Genomic DNA, 15,841 nt, shown 5'->3' on the forward strand with positions numbered 1-15,841 from the left:
CTAATGGGCGAACGCCCACCTTGTATAAATTATGCCTGACCCTTCCCCACCACACCGCTTCCTCTACTGCCAACTCTATGCCTCCCAGCCATTCCCGTGCAGTGCGGCAGACGAAGCAACCCACGCGGAGTCAAGAGTTCGCTCTTGGCTACAACACCAGCCCCAGAGACACCTTCCTCAAAAAGCAACCTGTCAGGTGAGGAACGAGCGTGCCCACTCTCTAACAAGGGAACGCCGCCTTTGCACACATCATGCATATATTATGCATGATGTGGCGCAAAGTGTTAACAAGTTGGCGCAAACCTAGCTTGCGCCACCTTGTAAATATTTTGCTATGGTAGTGGCCTATGATCTTCACATTTGCGGCAAAATAAATTCTGCAAATGTAGCGCTAAGGGCCGCAAGGGCCTTGTAAATCTGTCCCAAAGTGTTTTAGATTGTGTGAAGTGTAGTTTTGAGTCTTGAAAAGGGGTTAGTGTGATATTTCTTAAGACTAACGTCAATTTGCAGACATATTTAATAGGACATGTGACAAAAACGGTGTGAAAAAAGCGCACCTTTTTTCGTCCTACACGCTGATAATCTTAAACATGTTTGATAGGTATGGTTGTATTTTTTTTTTTATTAAGTACATGCACGTTTTATAGAGGAGAGGCATGACATTACCTTGTATTCCTGAAATGTGTTTTGCGTAACCTGATAAAATATATAGATATGAAAATATATATATATATAGAAAGCTCAATGTCACACAGTGAGCACTCTTGATATCTATAATAAGTGCCATGTTGTTGCCCTTTCCTGCGCAGGTACCAGGATGGCCGAGTGGTTAAGGCGTTGGACTTAAGATCCAATGGACATGTGTCCACGTGGGTTCAAGCCCCACTCCCGGTAGAGAGATTTTGTAATTCCTTATGCACCAAATGGAAAGCATTAAGTCAGGTATCATAAACAAATAAGTCACCTATAATAAACGAAAAAGCATACTGTAATACAACCTGCAACAAAAGGTTACTAAGTTTCAAAGAGAAATGTACAATACAAGGCGTTTACTTTTTTGGGGGTAGAAAAATACACGTTAATCGATATGCAGATTTTATATGTAGCTCTTATTTTAATAATAATCAGGAGCAACTGAAAAGTGCGTGAAATTGAAATGAACAGTGTCACGGGAGAGAAAAAATGATATACCAGGAGTGGGGCTCGAACCCACGCAGACACATGTCCATTGGATCTTAAGTCCAACGCCTTAACCACTCGGCCACCCTGGTCTACATAGTGCAGGTGTGCCTGCAATCATGATATAGTTGTTTTTCAGGAGAAGAATCATCTAAACTATCAGCCCTCCCAACAGGAAAAGCAGAATTCAAAACCCCCAAAATATCCCTCAGCTTTTGCATGGAAATAGGATGCCATTGATCCAACCTGGATCCATCCTCCATCGCCCAGCCAGCAACAATTCTCCTACACATTTCTCCTTCCATGGTATCATAATCCCAAAAGTACTGACCAAAAAATGTAATACCTGCCATCTTCCCTGTTATAGCCACCACCGCCAATCCTAGGTCAATATGTGTCATAATGAAGCGGACTCCATCCTCCCTCCTATACCGTGACATGTAAGGTCCCTCATACCTCCTCAATGCACCAGACTCAATAAATTCTGCCTAGGCCTTGCCATATGACGTCAAAGTAGATGGAGCAATGGACTGACGAATCAATTGTAACATCCTTAGATTCCCAGCTCCCAAAGGTCCACCGTCAAAGCCGTTTTAAGCAAATCTGCTCCCGGCACCAGTACACCGAATCTCTGCCACTGTGAACGAGATAGCCCATCAGTGCTATCATTATTCACACCTGGAACATACTGACCCTTAAACAAAATATTGAATTTCAGACAATGAAGCAAAAATAAACGCAACAACTTCAAAACTTTTTCATCTCGAGCCTTCTGTGAATTGACTAAATTAACAACTGTTTGGCTATCCACATTAAAAACCACTCGCCTGTTTGCTAAAAGGTTACCACACAACACTAAAGCAACCATCAAATGGAAAAAAACTCCAGAAACGAAATGCTATGGTGTGCCTCTCTCCAAGAATCCGGCCATGACTCAGCAGTCCAATCACCATCTCAGAAAACCAAACCATGGGCTCCTGAATCATCTGAAAAAATTTGAACTTGCCATTACCATTCATCCTCAACCGTCAACATGTTAACACCATTATTACTTTGCTGGAAAGAAACCAACATTCTGAAGTCAGCATTGATGACCTCTTTAAGCCGAATTCTGGGATGAGGTAAAACAGCACCTTTGACTGAAAAACCAAGGCACCTACAAAGAGCTCTACCAACTCTCACCACACGGCACGCAAACTTCAAAGAACCCAATAAGGCTTGCACCTGCTGTAACTCCAGCTTATCCGTGGAAACAGCCTCCTCCAACAGAGAAATCAACTTTTGCACTTATCCACCGGAAACCGTACCTCAGATTTCTCTGAGTTCAATATAGCAGGGCCTTCAGTCTTATCCGGAGCCAAAGGTACTTCCATCTCCTCCATACACTTCTGAAATTCAATTAACCCTTTTTTACATTCATTGGATCACTGCAAGCCCATCAGAAAAGAGTCACCTAGGTAGTTCGTGACATGCCCGAGCCCAGTCTTCTGTTGGAAAAACCACTGCAAAAAACAACTACAAGTTTCAAACAGGGAACAAGAAACAGAACAGCCCATTGGCAACATTATATCCACAAATATAGAATCCTCAGATTAAAGACCCAACAATGAAAAATCCTCAGGATGTACCGGCAATAGTCAAAAGACAGATTGAATGTCTAACTTTGCCATTTGTGCCTTCCTTCCACAAGCCCTTACCAACTTAATTGCCTCTTCCACTGATGTGCAATGCACTATGGAGTCTTCATGTGCAATTAAATCATTAACTGACTCCCCTGCAGCCCACGATAGATGATGAATCAATCTAAACTCACCTTGTTGTGTTTTAGGCACAACACCCAGTGGTGAAATTGTTAAGTTATGAATTGGCCAGGTATCCCATGGACCCACCATTCTGCCAGCCTCCAATTCCGTCCTCAATTTCTTTCTCACCACTTCCGTATTCTCAACTGCAGATTTCAAATTTTTTCTCTGTCTTCTATGACCTTGATAACATAGCTTGAAACCCTCAAGAAAACTCTAGTACAGTAACTTGGCCTCCTCACGCCTCGGATAAAACTGCAACCAATAAAACAAAATATCTAATTTATTAGGTGAAGGGCCCTTTTCCCACCATCTGCTGCATCCGACCCCTTCCCCTATCACCACCTCTACCTGCATTAGCCTTCCATCCCCATTGCATCCCTCCAAAACATTGCACCAATGGATGTTTGCCCCTGCAATTGGAGCAATTGTGCATGAACTTGCACTGGAGTCGTGTGCATGACCCTCTGTTGAAGGACCAACAAGATCCATTCTGTGGGAACTGAGCTCTCGTGAAACTACCCACCCTAGATTGGTTGGGATGCCCCTGACAGGGCTTGTAAGGAACCAGAAGACCACTAGCTGTGTGTAACGCTGAGGCATTCTTGGAAGTACACAACCATTGCATCCAAAGCTCATTATAAATATCTCACCATTCTTTATCTGGAAATAATGCCATATGGGCTCTAAGTTCTTCATTATATCTAAAACATCCAAAACCACCATAGTCTATTTGAGCCCACCTAAAAACGTCCATGTATTTTAATAGAGAAATACAACGCTCCGGATGCCTCTCACAATAAACGCTAGCAATGATTAAGAATACTGACATCCAATTCTCAAGGGTAGTGGGAACTTTCGGCCTCCTAGCTAATTCCCATTCCTCCTCCTTTGACCCTTCCTTAGCCCACACTTCTCTATGTAATAATTTAAAAACATCAACAAACTCACCTTTACAAATGTTTTCCTTCATGGCTTGGGTGAGATGCGCCCCCAAGGGCAAGAACAACCCCATATATGGCAACTTTTTACTTTTTACACTACCCTCACCTGAGTTTCCTTTTTCCTTACCTGGCTCTGCCTTAGAAGCCTCCTCACCACTTGCCTCTGACTTACCATCATTGACTCCGACTTTTTTGTTCACAGCCCCCCCAAATGGACATTGTCTGCATCTTTAACTGCTTCATTATTTGCATCATCTTTCCCACTCAATCTACCCAAACTTCCTTATGCTAACGCAAAAGGGTATTGCCCACTGTTACAGACACCAAACACACTACCTTCATGCTTAACTCTTCACACCCCATAGCCACAGCAGCCTGTGTCTCACCTTTTTTGAATGAAACCACTTGCAGGTACCTGATTATTCGTCTTGACTTTCCGATTACGCTGCACCATCAAAGGGGGCAAATCCTGAAACACACCAAAACTCTTTCCTCTGTTAGAACAGCTCACCTAATTTCTTTGCTGCATCTCCTTCCCCGCAGTCTCATCCCCACCCTCACAATTCACCCCCTCCTTAGTCTCCTGGTCGTCATCGTAATCCATCAATTCATCATGCAAAATGAGTCCCGAAGCCAACGAGACAGCACCTTGGCTGATAGCTGGGATCTTGAAGCCGTGATTCTACCATAAATCAAATGATTCACCAGGCCACTCACTTGTAGTCGGGTTGATCGCTCTGGATGCAACCCTCTCTTATGACCGGCATTTTAAAGGTGCCCAGACCTTTACCGGCGTCTCCGCTGTTGTCTTATTTTTCATGACGTCCTTTGGCATGGCTCGTCCTCCTGAGCTGCGAAGCCCAAAGGAGCTGTCACACCCCAAAAATGCTTCAGCCGCCCCAGGGTGTGCTTTCTTAAGCTCACCCCTGACAAAGCTATGCCCATCTTCCTGTAATTGCTGGACTCTATTGAAATTGACCTCACTTGTGTCAAAATTATAAACCACCTGTTGCTCCGAGACAAACACAAAGGGGCAGATTTAAGGAAAGTGGCTCTGCCGGTGCAGCGCCACGTTCCTTGCACCCCTTATCGCCTATGTACCGCCACCATGTGTGAGCTATATATATAATAATACGGCGCACAATGGCACAGGGTAGGGGCATTAGCGTTATATTTTTTACGCTATTGATGTACTCTGCAAGAGTAGCGCCATCATTTTGGGACTAATCCTGCAGAGTACAAAGGGGCCCATTATAAATAATGGTATTCCCCCTTTTAACGCCTCCTCTGAGTAGGCGTTGAAAGTGTAAAACAAATGGCGCAAGGAAATCTCTTAGATTGCCTTGCGCCATTTTTTCGGGCTCCCTAATGGGCGAACGCCCACCTTGTATAAATTATGCCTGACCCTTCCCCACCACACCGCTTCCTCTACTGCCAACTCTATGCCTCCCAGCCATTCCCGTGCAGTGCGGCAAACGAAGCGACCCACGCGGAGTCAAGAGTTCGCTCTTGGCTACAACACCAGCCCCAGAGACACCATCCTCAAAAAGCAACCTGTCAGGTGAGGAACGAGCGTGCCCACTCTCTAACAAGGGAACGCCGCCTTTGCACACATCATGCATATATTATGCATGATGTGGCGCAAAGTGTTAACAAGTTGGCGCAAACCTAGCTTGCGCCACCTTGTAAATATTTTGCTATGGTAGTGGCCTATGATCTTCACATTTGCGGCAAAATAAATTCTGCAAATGTAGCGCTAAGGGCCGCAAGGGCCTTGTAAATCTGTCCCAAAGTGTTTTAGATTGTGTGAAGTATAGTTTTGAGTCTTGAAAAGGGGTTAGTGTGATATTTCTTAAGATTAACGTCAATTTGCAGACATATTTAATAGGACATGTGACAAAAACGGTGTGAAAAAAGCGCACCTTTTTTCGTCCTACACGCTGATAATCTTAAACATGTTTGATAGGTATGGTTGTATTTTTTTTTTTATTAAGTACATGCACGTTTTATAGAGGAGAGGCATGACATTACCTTGTATTCCTGAAATGTGTTTTGCGTAACCTGATAAAATATATAGATATGAAAATATATATATATATAGAAAGCTCAATGTCACACAGTGAGCACTCTTGATATCTATAATAAGTGCCATGTTGTTGCTCTTTCCTGCACAGGTACCAGGATGGCCGAGTGGTTAAGGCGTTGGACTTAAGATCCAATGGACATGTGTCCACGTGGGTTCAAGCCCCACTCCTGGTAGAGAGATTTTGTAATTCCTTATGCACCAAATGGAAAGCATTAAGTCAGGTATCATAAACAAATAAGTCACCTATAATAAACGAAAAAGCATACTGTAATACAACCTGCAACAAAAGGTTACTAAGTTTCAAAGAGAAATGTACAATACAAGGCGTTTACTTTTTTGGGGGTAGAAAAATACACGTTAATCGGTATGAAGATTTTATATGTAGCTCTTATTTTAATAATAATCAGGAGCAACTGAAAAGTGTGTGAAATTGAAATGAACAGTGTCACGGGAGAGAAAAAATGATATACCAGGAGTGGGGCTCGAACCCACGCAGACACATGTCCATTGGATCTTAAGTCCAACGCCTTAACCACTCGGCCACCCTGGTCTACATAGTGCAGGTGTGCCTGCAATCATGATATAGTTGTTTTTCAGGAGAAGAATCATCTATACTATCAGCCCTCCCAACAGGAAAAGCAGAATTCAAAACCCCCAAAATATCCCTCAGCTTTTGCATGGAAATAGGATGCCATTGATCCAACCTGGATCCATCCTCCATCGCCCAGCCAGCAACAATTCTCCTACACATTTCTCCTTCCATGGTATCATAATCCCAAAAGTACTGACCAAAAAATGTAATACCTGCCATCTTCCCTGTTATAGCCACCACCGCCAATCCTAGGTCAATATGTGTCATAATGAAGCACTCTCCATCCTCCCTCCTATACCGTGACATGTAAGGTCCCTCATACCTCCTCAATGCACCAGACTCAATAAATTCTGCCTAGGCCTTGCCATATGACCTCAAAGTAGATGGAGCAATGGACTGACGAATCAATTGTAACATCCTTAGATTCCCAGCTCCCAAAGGTCCACCGTCAAAGCCGTTTTAAGCAAATCTGCTCCCGGCACCAGTACACCGAATCTCTGCCACTGTGAATGAGATAGCCCATCAGTGATATCATTATTCACACCTGGAACATACTGACTCTTAAACAAAATATTGAATTTCAGACAATGAAGCAAAAATAAACGCAACAACTTCAAAACTTTTTCATCTCGAGCCTTCTGTGAATTGACTAAATTAACAACTGTTTGGCTATCCACATTAAAAACCACTCGCCTGTTTGCTAAAAGGTTACCACACAACACTAAAGCAACCATCAAATGGAAAAAAACTCCAGAAACGAAATGCTATGGTGTGCCTCTCTCCAAGAATCCGGCCATGACTCAGCAGTCCAATCACCATCTCAGAAAACCAAACCATGGGCTCCCGAATCATCAGAAAAAAATTGAACTTGCCATAACCATTCATCCTCAACCGTCAACATGTTAACACCATTATTACTTTGCTGGAAAGAAACCAACATTCTGAAGTCAGCATTGATGACCTCTTTAAGCCGAATTCTGGGATGAGGTAAAACAGCACCTTTGACTGAAAAACCAAGGCACCTACAAAGAGCTCTACCAACTTTCACCACACGGCACGCAAACTTCAAAGAACCCAATAAGGCTTGCACCTGCTGTAACTCCAGCTTATCCGTGGAAACAGCCTCCTCCAACAGAGAAATCAACTTTTGCACTTATCCACCAGAAACCGTACCTCAGATTTCTCTGAGTTCAATATAGCAGGGCCTTCAGTCTTATCCGGAGCCAAAGGTACTTCCATCTCCTCCATACACTTCTGAAATTCAATTAACCCTTTTTTACATTCATTGGATCACTGCAAGCCCATCAGAAAAGAGTCACCTAGGTAGTTCGTGACATGCCCGAGCCCAGTCTTCTGTTGGAAAAACCACTGCAAAAAACAACTACAAGTTTCAAACAGGGAACAAGAAACAGAACAGCCCATTGGCAACATTATATCCACAAATATAGAATCCTCAGATTAAAGACCCAACAATGAAAAATCCTCAGGATGTACCGGCAATAGTCAAAAGACAGATTGAATGTCTAACTTTGCCATTTGTGCCTTCCTTCCACAAGCCCTTACCAACTTAATTGCCTCTTCCACTGATGTGCAATGCACTATGGAGTCTTCATGTGCAATTAAATCATTAACTGACTCCCCTGCAGCCCACGATTGATGATGAATCAATCTAAACTCACCTTGTTGTGTTTTAGGCACAACACCCAGTGGTGAAATTGTTAAGTTATGAATCGGCCAGGTATCCCATGGACCCACCATTCTGCCAGCCTCCAATTCCGTCCTCAATTTCTTTCTCACCACTTCCGGATTCTCAACTGCAGATTTCAAATTTTTTCACTGTCTTCTATGACCTTGATAACATAGCTTGAAACCCTCAAGAAAACTCTAGTACAGTAACTTGGCCTCCTCACGCCTCGGATAAAACTGCAACCAATAAAACAAAATATCTAATTTATTAGGAGAAGGGCCCTTTTACCACCATCTGCTGCATCCGACCCCTTCCCCTATCACCACCTCTACCTGCATTAGCCTTCCATCCCCATTGCATCCCTCCAAAACATTGCACCAATGGATGTTTGCCCCTGCAATTGGAGCAATTGTGCATGAACTTGCACTGGAGTCGTGTGCATGACCCTCTGTTGAAGGACCAACAAGATCCATTCTGTGGGAACTGAGCTCTTGTGAAACTACCCACCCTAGATTGGTTGGGATGCCCCTGAAAGGGCTTGTAAGGAACCAGAAGACCACTAGCTGTGTGTAACGCTGAGGCATTCTTGGAAGTACACAACCATTGCATCCAAAGCTCATTATAAATATCTCACCATTCTTTATCTGGAAATAATGCCATCTGGGCTCTAAGTTCTTCATTATATCTAAAACATCCAAAACCACCATAGTCTATTTGAGCCCACCTAAAAACGTGCATGTATTTTAATAGAGAAATACAACGCTCCGGATGCCTCTCACAATAAACGCTAGCAATGATTAAGAATACTGACATCCAATTCTCAAGGGTAGTGGGAACTTTCGGCCTCCTAGCTAATTCCCATTCCTCCTCCTTTGACCCTTCCTTAGCCCACACTTCTCTATGTAATAATTTAAAAACATCAACAAACTCACCTTTACAAATGTTTTCCTTCATGGCTTGGGTGAGATGCGCCCCCAAAGGCAAGAACAACCCCATATATGGCAACTTTTTACTTTTTACACTACCCTCACCTGAGTTTCCTTTTTCCTTACCTGGCTCTGCCTTAGAAGCCTCCTCACCACTTGCCTCTGACTTACCATCATTGACTCCGACTTTTTTGTTCACAGCCCCCCCAAATGGACATTGTCTGCATCTTTAACTGCTTCATTATTTGCATCATCTTTCCCACTCAATCTACCCAAACTTCCTTATGCTAACGCAAAAGGGTATTACCCACTGTTACAGACACCAAACACACTACCTTCATGCTTAACTCTTCACACCCCATAGCCACAGCAGCCTGTGTCTCACCTTTTTTTAATGAAACCACTTGCAGGTACCTGATTATTCGTCTTGACTTTCCGATTACGCTGCACCATCAAAGGGGGCAAATCCTGAAACACACCAAAACTCTTTCCTCTGTTAGAACAGCTCACCTAATTTCTTTGCTGCATCTCCTTCCCCGCAGTCTCATCCCCACCCTCACAATTCTCCCCCTCCTTAGTCTCCTGGTCGTCATCGTAATCCATCAATTCATCATGCAAAATGAGCCCCGAAGCCAACGAGACAGCACCTTGGCTGATAGCTGGGATCTTGAAGCCGTGATTGTACCATAAATCAAATGATTCACCAGGCCACTCCCTTGTAGTCGGGTTGATCGCTCTGGATGCAACCCTCTCTTATGACCGGCATTTTAAAGGTGCCCAGACCTTTACCGGCATCTCCGCTGTTGTCTTATTTTTCATGACGTCCTTTGGCATGGTTCGTCCTCCTGAGCTGCGAAGCCCAAAAGAGCTGTCACACCCCAAAAATGCTTCAGCCGCCCCAGGGTGTGCTTTCTTAAGCTCACCCCTGACAAAGCTATGCCCATCTTCCTGTAATTGCTGGACTCTATTGAAATTGACCTCACTTGTGTCAAAATTATAAACCACCTGTTGCTCCGAGACAAACACAAAGGGGCAGATTTAAGGAAAGTGGCTCTGCCGGTGCAGCGCCACGTTCCTTGCACCCCTTAACGCCCCTGTACCGCCACCATGTGTGAGCTATATATATAATAATACGGCGCACCATGGCACAGGGTAGGGGCATTAGCGTTATATTTTTTACGCTATTGATGTACTCTGCAAGAGTAGCGCCATCATTTTGGGACTAATCTTGCAGAGTACATAGGGGCCCATTATAAATAATGGTATTCCCCCTTTTAACGCCTCCTCTGAGTAGGCGTTGAAAGTGTAAAACAAATGGCGCAAGGAAATCTCTTAGATTGCCTTGCGCCATTTTTTCGGGCTCCCTAATGGGCGAACGCCCACCTTGTATAAATTATGCCTGACCCTTCCCCACCACACCGCTTCCTCTACTGCCAACTCTATGCCTCCCAGCCATTCCCGTGCAGTGCGGCAAACGAAGCAACCCACGCGGAGTCAAGAGTTCGCTCTTGGCTACAACACCAGCCCCAGAGACACCTTCCTCAAAAAGCAACCTGTCAGGTGAGGAACGAGCGTGCCCACTCTCTAACAAGGGAACGCCGCCTTTGCACACATCATGCATATATTATGCATGATGTGGCGCAAAGTGTTAACAAGTTGGCGCAAACCTAGCTTGCGCCACCTTGTAAATATTTTGCTATGGTAGTGGCCTATGATCTTCACATTTGCGGCAAAATAAATTCTGCAAATGTAGCGCTAAGGGCCGCAAGGGCCTTGTAAATCTGTCCCAAAGTGTTTTAGATTGTGTGAAGTGTAGTTTTGAGTCTTGAAAAGGGGTTAGTGTGATATTTCTTAAGATTAACGTCAATTTGCAGACATATTTAATAGGACATGTGACAAAAACGGTGTGAAAAAAGCGCACCTTTTTTCGTCCTACACGCTGATAATCTTAAACATGTTTGATAGGTATGGTTGTATTTTTTTTTTTATTAAGTACATGCACGTTTTATAGAGGAGAGGCATGACATTACCTTGTATTCCTGAAATGTGTTTTGCGTAACCTGATAAAATATATAGATATGAAAATATATATATATATAGAAAGCTCAATGTCACACAGTGAGCACTCTTGATATCTATAATAAGTGCCATGTTGTTGCCCTTTCCTGCAAAGGTACCAGGATGGCCGAGTGGTTAAGGCGTTGGACTTAAGATCCAATGGACATGTGTCCACGTGGGTTCAAGCCCCACTCCTGGTAGAGAGATTTTGTAATTCCTTATGCACCAAATGGAAAGCATTAAGTCAGGTATCATAAACAAATAAGTCACCTATAATAAACGAAAAAGCATACTGTAATACAACCTGCAACAAAAGGTTACTAAGTTTCAAAGAGAAATGTACAATACAAGGCGTTTACTTTTTTGGGGGTAGAAAAATACACGTTAATCGATATGCAGATTTTATATGTAGCTCTTATTTTAATAATAATCAGGAGCAACTGAAAAGTGCGTGAAATTGAAATGAACAGTGTCACGGGAGAGAAAAAATGATATACCAGGAGTGGGGCTCGAACCCACGCAGACACATGTCCATTGGATCTTAAGTCCAACGCCTTAACCACTCGGCCACCCTGGTCTATATAGTGCAGTTGTGTCTGCAATCATGATATAGTTGTTTTTCAGGAGAAGAATCATCTATACTATCAGCCCTCCCAACAGGAAAAGCAGAATTCAAAACCCCCAAAATATCCCTCAGCTTTTGCATGGAAATAGGATGCCATTGATCCAACCTGGATCCATCCTCCATCGCCCAGCCAGCAACAATTCTCCTACACATTTCTCCTTCCATGGTATCATAATCCCAAAAGTACTGACCAAAAAATGTAATACCTGCCATCTTCCCTGTTATAGCCACCACCGCCAATCCTAGGTCAATATGTGTCATAATGAAGCGGACTCCATCCTCCCTCCTATACCGTGACATGTAAGGTCCCTCATACCTCCTCAATGCACCAGACTCAATAAATTCTGCCTAGGCCTTGCCATATGACGTCAAAGTAGATGGAGCAATGGACTGACGAATCAATTGTAACATCCTTAGATTCCCAGCTCCCAAAGGTCCACCGTCAAAGCCGTTTTAAGCAAATCTGCTCCCGGCACCAGTACACCGAATCTCTGCCACTGTGAACGAGATAGCCCATCAGTGATATCATTATTCACACCTGGAACATACTGACCCTTAAACAAAATATTGAATTTCAGACAATGAAGCAAAAATAAACGCAACAACTTCAAAACTTTTTCATCTCGAGCCTTCTGTGAATTGACTAAATTAACAACTGTTTGGCTATCCACATTAAAAACCACTCGCCTGTTTGCTAAAAGGTTACCACACAACACTAAAGCAACCATCAAATGGAAAAAAACTCCAGAAACGAAATGCTATGGTGTGCCTCTCTCCAAGAATCCGGCCATGACTCAGCAGTCCAATCACCATCTCAGAAAACCAAACCATGGGCTCCTGAATCATCTGAAAAAATTTGAACTTGCCATTACCATTCATCCTCAACCGTCAACATGTTAACACCATTATTACTTTGCTGGAAAGAAACCAACATTCTGAAGTCAGCATTGATGACCTCTTTAAGCCGAATTCTGGGATGAGGTAAAACAGCACCTTTGACTGAAAAACCAAGGCACCTACAAAGAGCTCTACCAACTCTCACCACACGGCACGCAAACTTCAAAGAACCCAATAAGGCTTGCACCTGCTGTAACTCCAGCTTATCCGTGGAAACAGCCTCCTCCAACAGAGAAATCAACTTTTGCACTTATCCACCGGAAACCGTACCTCAGATTTCTCTGAGTTCAATATAGCAGGGCCTTCAGTCTTATCCGGAGCCAAAGGTACTTCCATCTCCTCCATACACTTCTGAAATTCAATTAACCCTTTTTTACATTCATTGGATCACTGCAAGCCCATCAGAAAAGAGTCACCTAGGTAGTTCGTGACATGCCCGAGCCCAGTCTTCTGTTGGAAAAACCACTGCAAAAAACAACTACAAGTTTCAAACAGGGAACAAGAAACAGAACAGCCCATTGGCAACATTATATCCACAAATATAGAATCCTCAGATTAAAGACCCAACAATGAAAAATCCTCAGGATGTACCGGCAATAGTCAAAAGACAGATTGAATGTCTAACTTTGCCATTTGTGCCTTCCTTCCACAAGCCCTTACCAACTTAATTGCCTCTTCCACTGATGTGCAATGCACTATGGAGTCTTCATGTGCAATTAAATCATTAACTGACTCCCCTGCAGCCCAAGATAGATGATGAATCAATCTAAACTCACCTTGTTGTGTTTTAGGCACAACACCCAGTGGTGAAATTGTTAAGTTATGAATTGGCCAGGTATCCCATGGACCCACCATTCTGCCAGCCTCCAATTCCGTCCTCAATTTCTTTCTCACCACTTCCGTATTCTCAACTGCAGATTTCAAATTTTTTCTCTGTCTTCTATGACCTTGATAACATAGCTTGAAACCCTCAAGAAAACTCTAGTACAGTAACTTGGCCTCCTCACGCCTCGGATAAAACTGCAACCAATAAAACAAAATATCTAATTTATTAGGAGAAGGGCCCTTTTCCCACCATCTGCTGCATCCGACCACTTCCCCTATCACCACCTCTACCTGCATTAGCCTTCCATCCCCATTGCATCCCTCCAAAACATTGCACCAATGGATGTTTGCCCCTGCAATTGGAGCAATTGTGCATGAACTTGCACTGGAGTCGTGTGCATGACCCTCTGTTGAAGGACCAACAAGATCCATTCTGTGGGAACTGAGCTCTCGTGAAACTACCCACCCTAGATTGGTTGGGATGCCCCTGACAGGGCTTGTAAGGAACCAGAAGACCACTAGCTGTGTGTAACGCTGAGGCATTCTTGGAAGTACACAACCATTGCATCCAAAGCTCATTATAAATATCTCACCATTCTTTATCTGGAAATAATGCCATATGGGCTCTAAGTTCTTCATTATATCTAAAACATCCAAAACCACCATAGTCTATTTGAGCCCACCTAAAAACGTCCATGTATTTTAATAGAGAAATACAACGCTCTGGATGCCTCTCACAATAAACGCTAGCAATGATTAAGAATACTGACATCCAATTTTCAAGGGTAGTGGGAACTTTCGGCCTCCTAGCTAATTCCCATTCCTCCTCCTTTGACCCTTCCTTAGCCCACACTTCTCTATGTAATAATTTAAAAACATCAACAAACTCACCTTTACAAATGTTTTCCTTCATGGCTTGGGTGAGATGCGCCCCCAAGGGCAAGAACAACCCCATATATGGCAACTTTTTACTTTTTACACTACCCTCACCTGATTTTCCTTTTTCCTTACCTGGCTCTGCCTTAGAAGCCTCCTCACCACTTGCCTCTGACTTACCATCATTGACTCCGACTTTTTTGTTCACAGCCCCCCCAAATGGACATTGTCTGCATCTTTAACTGCTTCATTATTTGCATCATCTTTCCCACTCAATCTACCCAAACTTCCTTATGCTAACGCAAAAGGGTATTACCCACTGTTACAGACACCAAACACACTACCTTCATGCTTAACTCTTCACACCCCATAGCCACAGCAGCCTGTGTCTCACCTTTTTTGAATGAAACCACTTGCAGGTACCTGATTATTCGTCTTGACTTTCCGATTACGCTGCACCATCAAAGGGGGCAAATCCTGAAACACACCAAAACTCTTTCCTCTGTTAGAACAGCTCACCTAATTTCTTTGCTGCATCTCCTTCCCGCAGTCTCATCCCCACCGTCACAATTCACCCCCTCCTTAGTCTCCTGGTCGTCATCGTAATCCATCAATTCATCATGCAAAATGAGCCCCGAAGCCAACGAGACAGCACCTTGGCTGATAGCTGGGATCTTGAAGCCGTGATTCTACCATAAATCAAATGATTCACCAGGCCACTCACTTGTAGTCGGGTTGATCGCTCTGGATGCAACCCTCTCTTATGACCGGCATTTTAAAGGTGCCCAGACCTTTACCGGCGTCTCCGCTGTTGTCTTATTTTTCATGACGTCCTTTGGCATGGCTCGTCCTCCTGAGCTGCGAAGCCCAAAGGAGCTGTCACACCCCAAAAATGCTTCAGCCGCCCCAGGGTGTGCTTTCTTAAGCTCACCCCTGACAAAGCTATGCCCATCTTCCTGTAATTGCTGGACTCTATTGAAATTGACCTCACTTGTGTCAAAATTATAAACCACCTGTTGCTCCGAGACAAACACAAAGGGGCAGATTTAAGGAAAGTGGCTCTGCCGGTGCAGCGCCACGTTCCTTGCACCCCTTATCGCCCCTGTACCGCCACCATGTGTGAGCTATATATATAATAATACGGCGCACCATGGCACAGGGTAGGGGCATTAGCGTTATATTTTTTACGCTATTGATGTACTATGCAAGAGTAGCGCCATCATTTTGGGACTAATCCTGCAGAGTACATAGGGGCCCATTATAAATAATGGTATTCCCCCTTTTAACGCCTCCTCTGAGTAGGCGTTGAAAGCGTAAAACAAATGGCGCAAGGAAATCTCTTAG

At 43.7% G+C, this 15,841-nt stretch overlaps 6 non-coding genes across 6 annotated transcripts; 3 read left to right on the plus strand and 3 right to left on the minus strand.

Annotated features, from left to right (window-relative positions):
• Positions 1-811: 811 nt before the first annotated feature.
• TRNAL-UAA (transfer RNA leucine (anticodon UAA)) lies at positions 812-894 on the plus strand. The gene has a single exon. It is a non-coding gene; the product is annotated as a tRNA-Leu (tRNA).
• A 294-nt stretch (positions 895-1,188) lies between these two features.
• TRNAL-UAA (transfer RNA leucine (anticodon UAA)) lies at positions 1,189-1,271 on the minus strand. The gene has a single exon. It is a non-coding gene; the product is annotated as a tRNA-Leu (tRNA).
• A 4,830-nt stretch (positions 1,272-6,101) lies between these two features.
• Positions 6,102-6,184, plus strand: TRNAL-UAA (transfer RNA leucine (anticodon UAA)). Its single transcript has one exon. It is a non-coding gene; the product is annotated as a tRNA-Leu (tRNA).
• A 294-nt stretch (positions 6,185-6,478) lies between these two features.
• Positions 6,479-6,561, minus strand: TRNAL-UAA (transfer RNA leucine (anticodon UAA)). Its single transcript has one exon. It is a non-coding gene; the product is annotated as a tRNA-Leu (tRNA).
• Positions 6,562-11,391: 4,830 nt separating this feature from the next.
• Positions 11,392-11,474, plus strand: TRNAL-UAA (transfer RNA leucine (anticodon UAA)). Its single transcript has one exon. It is a non-coding gene; the product is annotated as a tRNA-Leu (tRNA).
• Positions 11,475-11,768: 294 nt separating this feature from the next.
• Positions 11,769-11,851, minus strand: TRNAL-UAA (transfer RNA leucine (anticodon UAA)). Its single transcript has one exon. It is a non-coding gene; the product is annotated as a tRNA-Leu (tRNA).
• Positions 11,852-15,841: the final 3,990 nt, after the last annotated feature.

The sequence above is a fragment of the Pleurodeles waltl genome, chromosome 5 (genome assembly GCF_031143425.1).
Source record: "Pleurodeles waltl isolate 20211129_DDA chromosome 5, aPleWal1.hap1.20221129, whole genome shotgun sequence".
NCBI classification, from domain to species: Eukaryota; Metazoa; Chordata; class Amphibia; order Caudata; family Salamandridae; genus Pleurodeles; species Pleurodeles waltl.